The following is a 13,762-nucleotide window of genomic DNA, read 5'->3' on the forward strand; positions in this document are numbered from 1 at the left end:
GCTGTCCACTACGCCTCCAATTTTCGTGCCACCTGCAAACTTACGAACCATAAATCCTGATGTGTATCTCCTTTTAACCTGAATGAAACAGTGAAAAAAGAAGTGCAATTGAGTGACTTAATCAGATTTTAAAATCACGCAACACCAGGTTATAGTCCAACAGGTTTAATTGGAAGCACTGCACAACCATCCAATGAAGGAGCGGCACTCTGAAAGCTAGTGCTTCCAATTAAACCTGTTGGACTATAACCTGGTGTTGTGTGATTTTTAAGTCTGATGTTTGATTTTTAACTTTGTACACCCCAGTCCAACACCGACATCTCCAAATCTTAATCAGACTTGAACTTCTGTGATGTCTCAAAGTTGGTGGATTTGCAAAACATTTTGACCCTCGCTGGGGGGGGACTTGCTCTCAGGACAGGTCTCAGAATGGGGCCAAGAGTGTGGTGCTGGAAAAGCACAGTCAGTCAGGCAGCATCCGAGGAAGAGGAAAATAGACGTTTCGGGCAAAAGCCCTTCATCAGAATGAGGCGCCGGTCAGGGGGCGGGACCATTGTGTGGGGCCCGGGTCTTGGTGGTCAGTGATGGGCGGGACCATTGTGTGGGGCCCGGGTCTTGGTGGTCAGTGATGGGCGGGACCATTGTGTGGGGCCCGGGTCTTGGTGGTCAGTGATGGGCGGGACCATTGTGTGGGGCCCGGGTCTTGGTGGTCAGTGATGGGCGGGACCATTGTGTGGGGTCCGGGTCTTGGTGGTCAGTGATGGGCGGGACCATTGTGTGGGGCCCGGGTCTTGGTGGTCAGTGATGGGCGGGACCATTGTGTGGGGTCCGGGTCTTGGTGGTCAGTGATGGGCGGGACCATTGTGTGGGGCCCGGGTCTTGGTGGTCAGTGATGGGCGGGACCATTGTGTGGGGCCCGGGTCTTGGTGGTCAGTGATGGGCGGGACCATTGTGTGGGGTCCGGGTCTTGGTGGTCAGTGATGGGCGGGACCATTGTGTGGGGCCCGGGTCTTGGTGGTCAGTGATGGGGCGGGACCATGGCTTGGGAGTTGAGACTGTTATGGGCGGGGCCTACGCCTGGGGCGGGGCCTTGCCCCGGGTCTGGGGTTTTGGGGCGTGTCTCTAGGCGGCGGTGAAGAAGCTGCGCATGCGTATTTCCCCAAAGCGGCGGGCGGGGCCGTTCCCGCGACGCATGCGCGTAATCTTAAAGTTTTTGCCGACTTTGGGGCGAACCTGAAACAAATGGTGAGTATCCGGTTACCGGGGTAACGGGATTAGGGTGGAGTGTGTAACCAGGGTAACGGGGTGTGGGGTGTGGGGGAATGGCCGGGATAACGGGAGAGAGGCGTCATATCGCCGAGGTTTGGCGGGGTCTGGGTGTGGGGTTCTGGGTCTGGGTCTGGGTCTGGGTCTGGGGTCTGGGGTCTGGGGTCTGGGGGTGTGGGTGTGGGTGTGGGTGTGGGTGTGGGTGTGGGGGTCTGGGTCTGGGTCTGGGTCTGGGTCTGGGTCTGGGTCTGGGTCTGGGTGTGGGTGTGGGGGTCTGGGTGTGGGTGTGGGTGTGGGGGTCTGGGTGTGGGTGTGGGGGTCTGGGTCTGGGTCTGGGTCTGGGTGTGGGGGTCTGGGTCTGGGGGTGGGGGTGGGGGTCAGGGTCGGGGTCTGGCTGTTGGCTGGCACTCAGTCCAGTGGGGAGGAGAGTTAGGGGTAAATATGCTTAGAGGGGGCAGTGAACATTGCTCTGGGGCTGGGGGTTGTGTGGGGCACTGAACCTGGGGATGGGGGATGGGGGACGGGAGTGTGGATACTGTCTTTGGGAAGGTTGCAGAGCCTGTGTGTGGGGAGGTTTGGGGTAATTTAAGGCGCATTGAGTCAGTGTTTGGGGGTTTGATGGTACATTGAGCCTGGGAGGTGTTGAGTAAGTACTCGGCTTTGTGGGTGGAGGCTGAGTGATTTGAGTGTGAGCAACATAGAGCCTGAGGGAGATGGGCATTGAGCCTCAGAGTAGTGGGGCTGAAGGGGTACTGAGCCTCATGGCTGTAGGGTATTTATTGGGTTGGCCTCTCTTTGTTTTCTCTGATTTTGATGCAATCTGTTGAATTTTAGAAATATTTTCATTGATTTAGTTTTGCTATTAAACTATAATTGATATGAAATATCTACTAAAATTCAAGAAGTGCACCCTTTTTTGTTCTTTCTGTGCATTTATTGCCCATCTGTGGAGAAGATGATAGTGATCTGCTGTCTTGAACTGCTGCAGTCCTTAGGGTCTGGGACCACCCACGATGCTGTTTGGAAGGCAGTATTTTGAACCACTGACAGTGAAAGAATGGTGATACATTTCTAATTCAGAATGGTGTAAAGGAAGTGTTAACAATGTAGATAGGAAAGTATAACACAACTAGAGTGAGTCAGTATGGTTTTGTGAAAGGGGAAATCCTGTTTGACAAATTGATTAGTTTTTTTAGTAGTGTGATAGATTAAAAGGGAATCTGACACTTGCTGAAAAGGTGTTGTCCATCCTTGCTGCCTTTGCTTTGCTCTTACGAAAGAGGATTTGTTCTGTCTCTTTCAAACCTTAATTTACACCCAATTTAAATCTCTTTCTCCATCATGAACAATGACCCTATGACTCCATGACTTCTTTGCACTGGGATTCTGCTTCTGTCAGAAGTAAATAAAAGAACATTTTTGAACACATTCAGATCTGAAGAAGAGTCATGCCAGACACAAAGTATTAATTGTTTCTTTTTTCCAAAGTGCAGCATGACCTGCAGAGTTTCTCAAGCAATTTCTGTTTTTTTTCTCCATTTTCTACTCTATTTTGCCATTATATAATATTTTGTTTGAGCTTTTGGTTTTGCTCTCAGGCCAAACACAAGGCTAAGTTTTATTCATATAAATTTTAGAATAATTTGAAAATGTGCTGATGAGATGCTGCACTCTGTGTTTGTACGAAAAGCTGTACTGACCGAGGTTCCCCATATCCCTGGGTTGGAGAGCTGCAATGTGACCTCCCATCACCAATATGCAGTGCTCTGACCAATAAAGGAAAGTGTACCAAATGCCACCTTCACTATCCTGCAACTCCACTTTAAAGGAACTATGAACCTGCACTCCAAGGTCTCTTTAGAGGGCATAGGTTTAAGGGGAGAAGGGAAAGACTTGAAAGGAATCTAAGAGGCAACATTTTTCATGCAAAGGATGGTGTGTATATGGAATGAGCTGCCAGAGGAAGTGGTGGAGGCTGATACAACTGTAATGTTTAAAAGCCATCTCGATGAGTATATGAATAAGAAGGGTTCAGAGGGATTATGGGCCAACTGCTGGCAAATGGGACTAGGTTAGGTTGGGATATATGGTCGGCATGGACGAGTTAAACTGAAGAGTCTGTTTCCATGCTGTACGTTGCTATAACCCTAACAAATCAACTTTTTTATGCTGCCTTTTCACATTGGCCATATAAATTGTATCTTCCATTAATAGGTTGCAGCCATCATAGAAGAAGTGTGAAATCTACAACGTAATTAAGCAAGATTTGGAGATGCCGGTGTTGGACTGGGGTGTACAAAGTTAAAAATCACACAGCACCAGGTTATAGTCCAACCCAGGTTTAATTGGAAGCACACTAGCTTTTGGAGCATCACTCCTTCATCAGGTGATAGTGGAGGGCTCAATCCTAACACAGCATGATAATGGTATTTATGGCATCATGGTATTCTAACAGATGAAAGACTTAACAGACAATCAATTTTTCAATGTATAATTTCTGTTACATCACACTGCAAATTTTTGCTACAAATTCTGTGTTAGGATTGAGCCCTCCACTACCACCTGATGAAGGAGCGACACTGCGAAAGCTAGTGTGCTTCCAATTAAACCTGGGTTGGACTATAACCTGGTGCTGTGTGATTTTTAACTTTGTAATTAAACAATGTCATGTATCCCAGTTACATGAGCCTAAAGCCTCAGTCATTTTCTGATTGTTTGGTTCAGTGTGTTTAGGGAAGGAAACTGCTGTAATTAACATGTCAGGCTACTACATGTGACTCCAGATCCTCAGTAATGTGGCTGATTCCTTGCTGTTCTGGGCATTTAGGGATGGAATAATAAATGGTTGCTTTGCCAGTGATGCCCACATCCTGTTAATTAATAAAATGCAGTATTTTTATTTTATTTTATTATTCATTATTGGCAGAGTCTCTGCTGTATTCAACTGGCCCATGTTTGCAAAAAACCAAAACAAATCCCATTCATAATTGGGCAACACTTGCTGAATAATCCCGAATGCAGTAAAAGCTACGTTAGTTACTAATTTAAAATAACCAAGTTCAGAACATGATTTATTATGCTTCCTCGCACCAACATGCACATTCATATGCAGGGACTCATTCTGTGCAAACAAGACGAGCGTCTTTTTTAAATTGCCCAGGAGCTGAGAAGCCGCTCATCCCCTGTTGCTTTTTCAATGGCAATGCCTCACCCAATTAAAGCTAATTGTAGAAAGGCAAGATTTGTCAAATGTGCTGCCGATGAAGTTATCCTTTGCTCATGGTGCAGGAGGATGTCTGCTGATGCTTTGTTTGAAGGTTGGGTGACTCTTTGGAGCTTTTGAACCACATGGAGGTGGTCGTGTTCACAACTGGTGTGGTTGTTTGCATCAGTTGTCAGCTAGAGTTTTCCACTTGTTCTGATAGTTGAGGGATTTTGCACGGTCATCATAGAATTGCTACCATGTGGAAACAGGCCAATTGGCCCAACAAGTCCAGACCAACCCTCTAAAGGGTAACCTACCCAAATCCACTCCCCTACCTTAATATCCTACATTTACCATGACCAATGCACCTTACCTATCCATCTACTCTTTATTTTAGTAGAAGTAACTACTCTTTTTATTTTAATTTAAAGAATCTACTCTTTATTTTAATAAAAAAACATTTTAGCTATACCTCCACATCCCTAAACACTATGGGTAATTTTGCATGACCAATTCAACCACCTGTACATCTTTGGACTGTGGGAGGAAACCCATTCAGACATAGATAGAACGTGCAAATTCCAAACAGACTGTCACCCGAGGCTGGCATAGAACCCGGGAACTATTTTTGACCCAGACCATTGGGCAGTCTGGTAGTCTGTAGGTACAGGCTCTCTCCTTGTATGGCAGTTTACAGCGGAACAAGAGTAGACCTTTTGGGCGCTCAAGCCTGTTCTGCCATTTGGTGAGATCTGTGGCCTAACTCCAAATTGCTGCCTTTGTCCCGTATTCCTTAATTCTTTTGCTCAACAAAAAAAAAATCTTACATTTAAAATTTAAAAACTGATCTCGCATCAACTGTCATTTGTGGAAGAGAGTTCCAAACCTCTACTACCCTTTGTGTGTAGAAGTGCTTCCTAAGGTGTCTCCTGAACAATTCTCAGACTAGGGCTCCTAATTCGACAAAGTGCAACCAGTTGAAGTAGTTTATCTTCATGTACTCTGTCTTTTCCTGTTAATATCTTGAAGTCTTCTATCAGATCGTCTGTCAGCCCTCTAGATGCTAAAGGAAATAGACCTAATTTGTATAATCTCTCCTTGTAACTTAACCCCTGAAGTCCATTCTTGTAAACCGACATTGAATTCCCTCCAAGGCCAATATATCCTTCCTCAGGTGTACTGCTCTCAGTAAACTAAGTGGAGCCTAGCCAGGGTTTTGTATAACTGCAAGATAACATTTGCATCCTTGTGCTCTAGATATAAAGGCCAATATTCTCTTAGCTTTCTTGATTTCCTGCACTAGTTCATGGCATTTTACACATCAGTACACTGAAATCCCAGATTTCTTCAGACATCTACTGTATTTAATTTCATACCATCTAGACACTATCCTGATCTATCCTTTTGGTCTAAAATGGACAACCAATTGGATGTCTATGCCATTATCCAAGTAATAATGTGAATAAGTGAGACCTAATAGAGAGAATTCTTGGGGTTGCAGCCATCTTCTATCCTTTATGCAGATCCAAACCAACAAAACATGTCTTGATGTGATTGGCGTGAGCGTTCTGGACCTAGTTCTCTATTCACACCAATAATTATCTCCAACACCATAATGACTTATGACTTAATCTTAAATCCGGCACCAACAAACCCCTTCCTGGCTAAGCATCAAACAATGCTCACTATCTCATGGATTTGGCTAACAAGAATCAAAGATAGAGTAGAGCTCCACTAAGGAGTCCTTAGTGGCCGATGATCTCTTTAAGAAAGAACCTCCAGAAATGTTTGAAAGACATTCACTGGTGTCTTTGTCTTTCCATCTGATGTCAAGAAAGCATTATAATCTGTCTTCAGAAGTTCTTCAGTCTGTTTTATTGCAAAGATTTTCTGGCTGTAAAGACAGGGCATGGTTTGTAGAGACAGATGTCAAGCATCTGCATCTCCCTTTCAAACTTGAAAACAGTATACAGGGGCAGGACAGGACCCTGCATGTGAAGCCCATGAAATCCACATTTCTGGAGGTTCTTTCTTAAAGGGATTAGTGGCCACTAAAGACTCTGCTCCAGTGTCTGTTTCTTGTTAGCCAAGCCCACGAGATAGTGAGCGTTGTTTGATGGGGTTCATAGGTGTCAGCTTTAAGATTAAGTCATAAGACATTATGGTTTTGGAGGTAATTATTGGTGTGAATAGAGAATTGGCTCAAGAACAGGAAACATCAAGTGGGGATAAGGGCTTCTTTTTCAGATTGGCAACCTGTAGCCAGTGGGGTTCTGCAGAGATCAGTGCTGGGACTGCAACTGCTTACAATATTTATTAATGACTTTGAGGAAGGAAGTGAATGTACTGTAGCCAGATTTGCAGACAACACTAAACTAGGTAGAAAGGCAGTTTGAGAGAGTGATACAAATAATGTGAAGGTAGAAGGCAGAAGGTGTTAGTGGAGGATTGCTTTCCAAAGTGGAGGCCTGTGATCAGTGGTGTGCCACAAGGTTCGTTACTTTTCGTTATTTATATAAATGATTTGGATGTGAGCATAAGAGGTATAGTTAGTAAGTTTACTCATGACACCAAAATTGGAGGTGTAGTGGACAGCGAAGAAGGTTACCTCAGAGTACAGTGGGATCTTTAGATTAGATTAGATTAGATTACTTAGTGTGGAAACAGGCCCTTCGGCCCAACAAGTCCACACCGTCCCACCGAAGCGTAACCCACCCATACCCCTACATCTACATCTACCCCTTACCTAACACTAGGGGCAATTTAGCATGGCCAATTCACCTGGCCTGCACATCTTTGGACTGTGGGAGGAAACCGGAGCACCCGGAGGAAACCCACGCAGACACGGGGAGAACGTGCAAACTCCACACAGTCAGTCGCCTGAGGCGGGAATTGAACCCGGGTCTCCGGCGCTGTGAGGCAGCAGTGCTAACCACTGTGCCACCGTGCCGCCCACGAATTCTCAGAATTTAATTCAGGTAAATGTGAGATGCTACATTTTGAAAAGGCAAATCTTAGCAGGACTTACACGCTTCATGGTAAGGTCCTAGGGAGTGTTGCTGAACAAAGAGACCTTGAAGTGCTGGTTCATAGCTCCTTGAAAGTAGAGTTGCAGGTAGATAGGATTGTGAAAAAGGCGTTTGGTATGCTTTCCTTTATTGGTAACAGCATTAAGTATTGGAGTTGGAGGTCATGTTGCAGCTGTACAGGACATTGGTTAGGCCACTTTTGGAATATTGTGTGCATTTCTGGTCTCCCTCCTGTCAGAAGGATGTGCAACTGAAAGGGCTCAGAAAAGATTTACAAGGATATTACCAGGGTTGGAGTATTTGAGCTCCAGGGAGAGGCTGAATAGGCTGGGGCTGTTTTCCCTGGACCATCCTTATAGAGGTTTACAACAACATGAGGGGCATGGATAGGGTAAATAGTCAAGGTCTTTTCCCTGGTGTGGGGGAGTCCAGAACTAGAGGGCATAAGTTTAGGGTGAGAGGAGAAAAATTTAAAAGGGACCTAAGGGGCAATGTTTTCATGCAGAGGGTGGTATGTGTATGAAATGAGGTTCCAGAGGAAATGGTGGAGGCTGGTACAATGTCAGCATTTAAAAGGCATCTGGATGGGTATACAAATAGGAAGGTTTTGGAGGGATATGGGCCAAGTGCTGGCAAATGGGACTACATGAGGTGAGGATATATTGATAAGTTGGACTGAAGCGTCTGTTTCCATGGGAAAAAGTGAGGACTCTAGATGCTGGAGCTCAGAATTGAGAGTGTAGTGCTGGTAAAGCACAGCAGGTCAGGCAGCATCTGAGGAGCAGGAGAATCGACGTTTCGGGCATAAGCCCTTCATCAGGAATGAGGCTTGGGGGTAGGGGCTGAGAGATAAATGGGGGGGAGGGAGAGAGGGGAAATGAGGAAGCTGTTGAAATCCACATTTATCCTGTGTGGTTGCAGGATCCCAAGATGGAATATGAGGCACTCCTCCTCCAGGCATTGGGTGGTAACAGTTTGGTGATGCAGGAGGCCCAGGACCTGCATGCCCTTGACAGAGTGGGAGGGGGAATTGAAATGTTCAGCAATGGGTTGGTGGGGTTGGTGGGTACAGGTGTCCCAGAGATGTTCTCTGAAACGAAGACGTCCTGTCTCCCCGATATAGAGGAGACTACACCGAGTGCAACGGGTGCAGTAGCTGACACTGGTAGATGTTGTGAACACTTCAAGTCCCCCCTCCCACTCGTCAAGGACATGCAGGTCCTGGGCCACCTCCACTGTGAAAATGTTCATTTTGGAAGGGATAACGAAATAGCAGATTATTATTTAAATAGAGAAAAACTGTAAGAAACTGCAATACAAAGAGACTTGAGGGAACCTGTGCTTAAAAAACAGAAAGCTAGCACACATGCGAAGCAGGTAATCAGGAAGGCTTGTGGAATGTTAGCCCATATTTCAAGAGGGTTGGAGTATAAGATAGGGAAGTCTTGCTGTGACTGTACAAGGTGCTGATGAGAGCACATCTGGAATACTGTGAGCAGTTTTGGTCCCTGGATTTAAGAAAATATATTATTTCGTTGGAGGCAGTTCAGAGAAGGTTCACTGGGATCATCCCTGATAGGGAGGGATTGCCTTTTGAATAAAGGCTAGGCAGGTTGGGATTCAGTGAAGTTTAGAAGAATAAAAAGTGATCTCATTGAAATATAGGATTCTTAAGGGGCTTGACAAGGTAAATACTGAGAGGATATTTCCCCACGCGAGTGAGTCTATGATCAGAGGGCATAGTCTCAGAATTGAAGAGTACCAATTTAAGACTGAGATGAGGAGGAATTTCCTCTTTCAGAGAGGGTTATGAATCTTTGGAACTCCTTGTCACAGAGGTCTGTGGGATCAGAATCCTTATGTTTATTTAAGGCTGAAATGTATGGATTTTTGAACAGTTGGGGAATCCAGGATTATGGGGGAAAAGCAGGAAAGTGGACGTGAGAAATGTCTGATCAGCCATGATCCTATTGAATGATGGAGCAGTCTTGTGAGACTGAATAGTCCGTCCTATTCCTATTTCTTATGGTCTTAATATGGACTTGACCATGCATTTGAGGGGGCTGAATATCATACTTCTGGGCTCCAAACTTCCCCTGCAACCTCCTGCAGTTAAGCCGTGGTTACTGCATGCCAGTAGGAGGAGATACTAGAATCAGTCTCGGTGATGCAGAGGTCGTGCACTGGCAGGGTGCTTGCATACTTGGCTTTCTCTTCATTGTATGCTTGCTAGTGGCCGTGCAATGTGCAACTGGACTTGATGCATTATGGCACTCATTGGTAAACCTTACACCCAAGACCTAAAATAATTTCAGAATTATCTGCCAGAAGTGGGTCCCCACAGGAGCACTTGAGCCTTAGTCTTCCGACTGACACTAAATCAAAAGAATGTGCATCTCCATTTTTAAAACCACTTGGTTCCTTTTGCTTTCTCAGAAATGTAATGACTTAATCTGTAGTTTACTGATCTAGTTTGCCAGCTGTGCACTTGGATAATTGAGAACAAGAGTCAATAGACTGAGGGCTTTCAGATGGATAGAAGATTTAATCCAATCAACAGAGAGGTGGAATCCAGAAGGCAGGAGGGAGGCCCAACCTTCAAACCCGAACTGGGCCATTCAGGGATGATGTCAAGAAGCATTTCCTCACACTAAGGGAAGTGGCATTCTGGTATTCACTCCCCGAAAGATCACATGAAAGCTGGGAGAAAACGGGATTCTTAGTAGTGATATTGATGGTTATCTGTCAAGCAAAGGTATTGAGGATTATGGTTAAATGGAGCAAAACTGTAGCTAAGCCTTGGCCCCATAGAATAGCAGGATGAGTTGGAAGGGCTGAATAGCCTCTTCCTGTTTCCTGTGGCTGTGTTTTTGTTTCATTTTATTTTGTTTGTATAAATTTCAAGACTTTCTGTCTCAATTGCTTTAATACTTTTATTGTAGTTTGTTCAAAGTAATTATCATCCCGTGTTGCAGTTGGTTTTACTAATAGATCTGCATCTTTCTGCCATTATTAAGAAAAATTACTTGGCTACGTTCTTTAGCGATTACATTCGTGAACATTGCAAGATTTCGTCTGATATTTCACGTGCGAGGTAGTTTTCAGTAAGACTCAGAGCACTGTAGAGTTTGAGAGGCCCCATCGAGGGGAGGACAAGTTGAACCTTTAAAGTGGCCTGGCAGAGAGAATGCGACAAAGTGTTCAACACAAAGGAGCATTGGAGAGTTGGACTGGGTCACGCTTTCGCCGATCAGCAGACAATAAGCACACTTCTCATTCACCACTTTATCTCAGTCCCATTTCTAAGCCAAGTCATTCTGAATCGGGAAATCTCTCGGGTGGGCTGTTGCTTTGAGTGCGTAAAATGAATTTAAAATAAATAGATTGAAATAACTGAACCAGATCTGCAGTTTATGCATTGTGAGCAATGAATCATAGAACCATACAGGACCTTCAGCCCATCAAGTCTGTACTGCCAAAAATACACCAATTTGCACTAATCCCATTCTCTTCACTGTTAGAACATTATAGGTGCTTATTCAGGGACCTTGTTTACTAACCCTGATCAAGCCTTGCTTCTCCAAGTGGAAATTAATTTTCTCCTTGAGAATTTTCTCCAGCAGTTTCCTTACCACTGCTGTGAGACTCACTGATCTGTAATTCCCTGGTTTATCTCAACTACCCTTCTTGTAAAGAGAAACATTAGCTATCCTCTAGTCCTCTGGCGTCTCCCCATTTGGGGACATTTTAAGTGACTGCTTGGCATGCACATGGATAGCAGTGAATTGAGGGATGCATAGGTTAAGTTATTTTATTTTACGTTAGGATTAATCCTTGGCACAACATCATGGGCCAAAGGGCCTATTCAGTGCTGTACTTTTCTATGTTTCTTTTCTGTGTACCCTATGGCCAGAGAGCAATTAAAAATGAAATGAGTTACTTTTTACCACAGTGAGCTACTGTGATCTTAAATGAATGCCTGAAGTGCTAGGGAAAGCAGATTGATTAGGGGTTTCATACTGCCCTGAGAGTCAACTTAGATTTTGTTCTCACATCTTAGGGACAGCTTAGAGAGGGGAATTAATACTATTCTTGCAGCGCAGGGCATGAGTCAAGACAGTTGTGTTGCCTGTCTGGTACCTTAAGGTTTGGGATATTTCCAGTAGTACTATTAATTCATCTGTTCTTTCAAATACCTTGTGCCTTTAAAACCTTTAGTTTTGCCCTTTTGTTATTTTTAATCTCTGGTCTCGTCTGTTGGTTTACTCTTCAATCATATCAAATCAAAGGGATTCAGAGTAGTGAATTGACATGATTAGAGAACTAGTTGGCAGACAGGAAGCCAGGAGTGGGAATAAATGGGTCCTTTTCCATTCATTCCTGATGAAGGACTTTTGCCCGAAACGTCGATTTTCCTGCTTCTCAGATGCTGCCTGACCTGCTGTGCTTTTCCAGCACTACCCTAATCTAGACTCTGGTTTCCAACATCTGCAGTCCTCACTTTTGCCTTTTCCAAATGGCAGACTGTGACAAGCCGGGCACCACAGGAATCAGTGCTACAACACCAGCCATTCACAATTTATATTAACGATTAAAATGAGAGAAGTAAATATGATATCTACAAGTTTTCACATAACAAAGCTGGGTGGGAAGGTGAGCTGCGAGGAGGATGCAGAGATGTTTCAGTGTGATTTGGGTAGGCTGAGTGAGTGGACAAATGCATGGCAAATGCAGCACAATGTGGATAAATGTGAAGTTATCCACTTTGGAAGCAATATCAGATGGATGGACTATTGCATTAATGGCAAAGGGCGAAGTGCAATGAGATGCGATTTTCCTTATGCACCACTAGTTTAAAGTAAGGATGTAGGTTCAACGGGTGATGAAGAAGGCAAATGGTATATTGGCCTTAGTAGTAAGGGGATTTGAGTACAGGAGGAGTGATGTCTTGCTGCAATTGTACAGGGCCTTGGTGAGACCACACCTGGAATATTGTGTGCAGTTTTGGTCTCCTTGCTTGAGGAAGGATGTTCTAGTATGGATGGAGTGCAACAAAGGCTTACCAGGCTGATTCCTGGGATAGTAGGACTTACATATGAAGAAAGGCAGGATTGGTTAAGATGATATTTACTGAAATTCAGAAGATTGAGATGGAGAATCTCTCAGAAACATATAAAATTTCATCAGAAGCATACAAGGTGTATGCAGGAAAGATGTTCCCAAGGATTAGCACCAAAGTCACATTGTAAGGACACAGGGTAGTTCATTTGGGACTGACATGAAATGTATTCACCCAGAGAGTGGTGAGTCTGTGGAAGTCTCTGCCACAAAAAGCAGTTGAGGCTAAAATCTTGAATGTTTTCAAAAAACATAGATAGGAGTCAGCCCTTCAAGCCTGCACCCCCTTTCAGTATGAACATGGCTGGTCATCCAATTCGCTACCTTATTCCCACTTTCTTCCCATACCCTTTGATTCTTTTAGTCCTCAGGCAGAGTCCACATAGTATTGTCAAAGATAAATCCTGTTTGACCAATCTATTTGAGTACCTCAAAGAAGGAACATTAGTAAATAGAAGCTCGTGGACATCTGTACTTAAGCTTTCTGACAGCATTTGATGAGGCACCATATCAAAGATTATTGTGGAAATAAAAGCTTGTGGTACAAGGGAGCAACTAATTCACATGAATAAGAAGTCAGCTGTTGAACAGGAAACAGAATGTAGCCATAGATGGGTCTTTGCAAGACATATTGAGTAGTTTGTCACAGGAATCAGTACTGGGACCTCAACTGCTCACAATTTATATCAGTAATTTGGTTGAAAAGTTAAAGCTATGTGAAATTTGCTGAACACGGAAGTAGGTTGGAAAATACAATATGAAGAGGACACTAGACTTCAAAATATATGTAAATAGGCAAAGATCTGGCACATGAAATGTGATGTGAAATGAACTGTTTTAGATGGAAGAATATTAAGAAATATTTCGTCTAAATTGTGGGAGGTTGCAGACCTCTGAGATACTGAGAGAGCTGATTGTCTGAGTGCATGAATCATCCAAGATTAGTATGCAGGTACAGCAAGTAATTGGAAAAGTAGTAGAATGCTGTTATTTATGGTGAGGGGTATTAATCCATAGAAATTGCAGGCACTAGTCAATGCAACACTGAGTGTAAAACATTTGCTTATTCTTTTGTTGGCGCCACGCTTCTTCAATTCGTGTTCAATGCTATTTATGTAGTATTAATAATATTTACCTTTAAACG

The 13,762-nt window shown here is 44.1% G+C and overlaps 1 protein-coding gene across 1 annotated transcript in view; it reads left to right on the plus strand.

Moving 5' to 3' along the window:
- The first annotated feature begins 1,114 nt into the window (after positions 1-1,114).
- The window catches only part of ilk (integrin-linked kinase), a 75,929-nt gene continuing 63,281 nt past the window's right edge, over positions 1,115-13,762 (plus strand). The window contains exon 1 of the mRNA XM_072576670.1: positions 1,115-1,245. The gene's annotated coding sequence lies outside the window, so the exon portion shown is untranslated. The remainder of the gene's footprint in view (positions 1,246-13,762) is intronic.

The sequence above is a fragment of the Chiloscyllium punctatum genome, chromosome 9 (assembly GCF_047496795.1).
Source record: "Chiloscyllium punctatum isolate Juve2018m chromosome 9, sChiPun1.3, whole genome shotgun sequence".
Taxonomy (NCBI): Eukaryota; Metazoa; Chordata; class Chondrichthyes; order Orectolobiformes; family Hemiscylliidae; genus Chiloscyllium; species Chiloscyllium punctatum.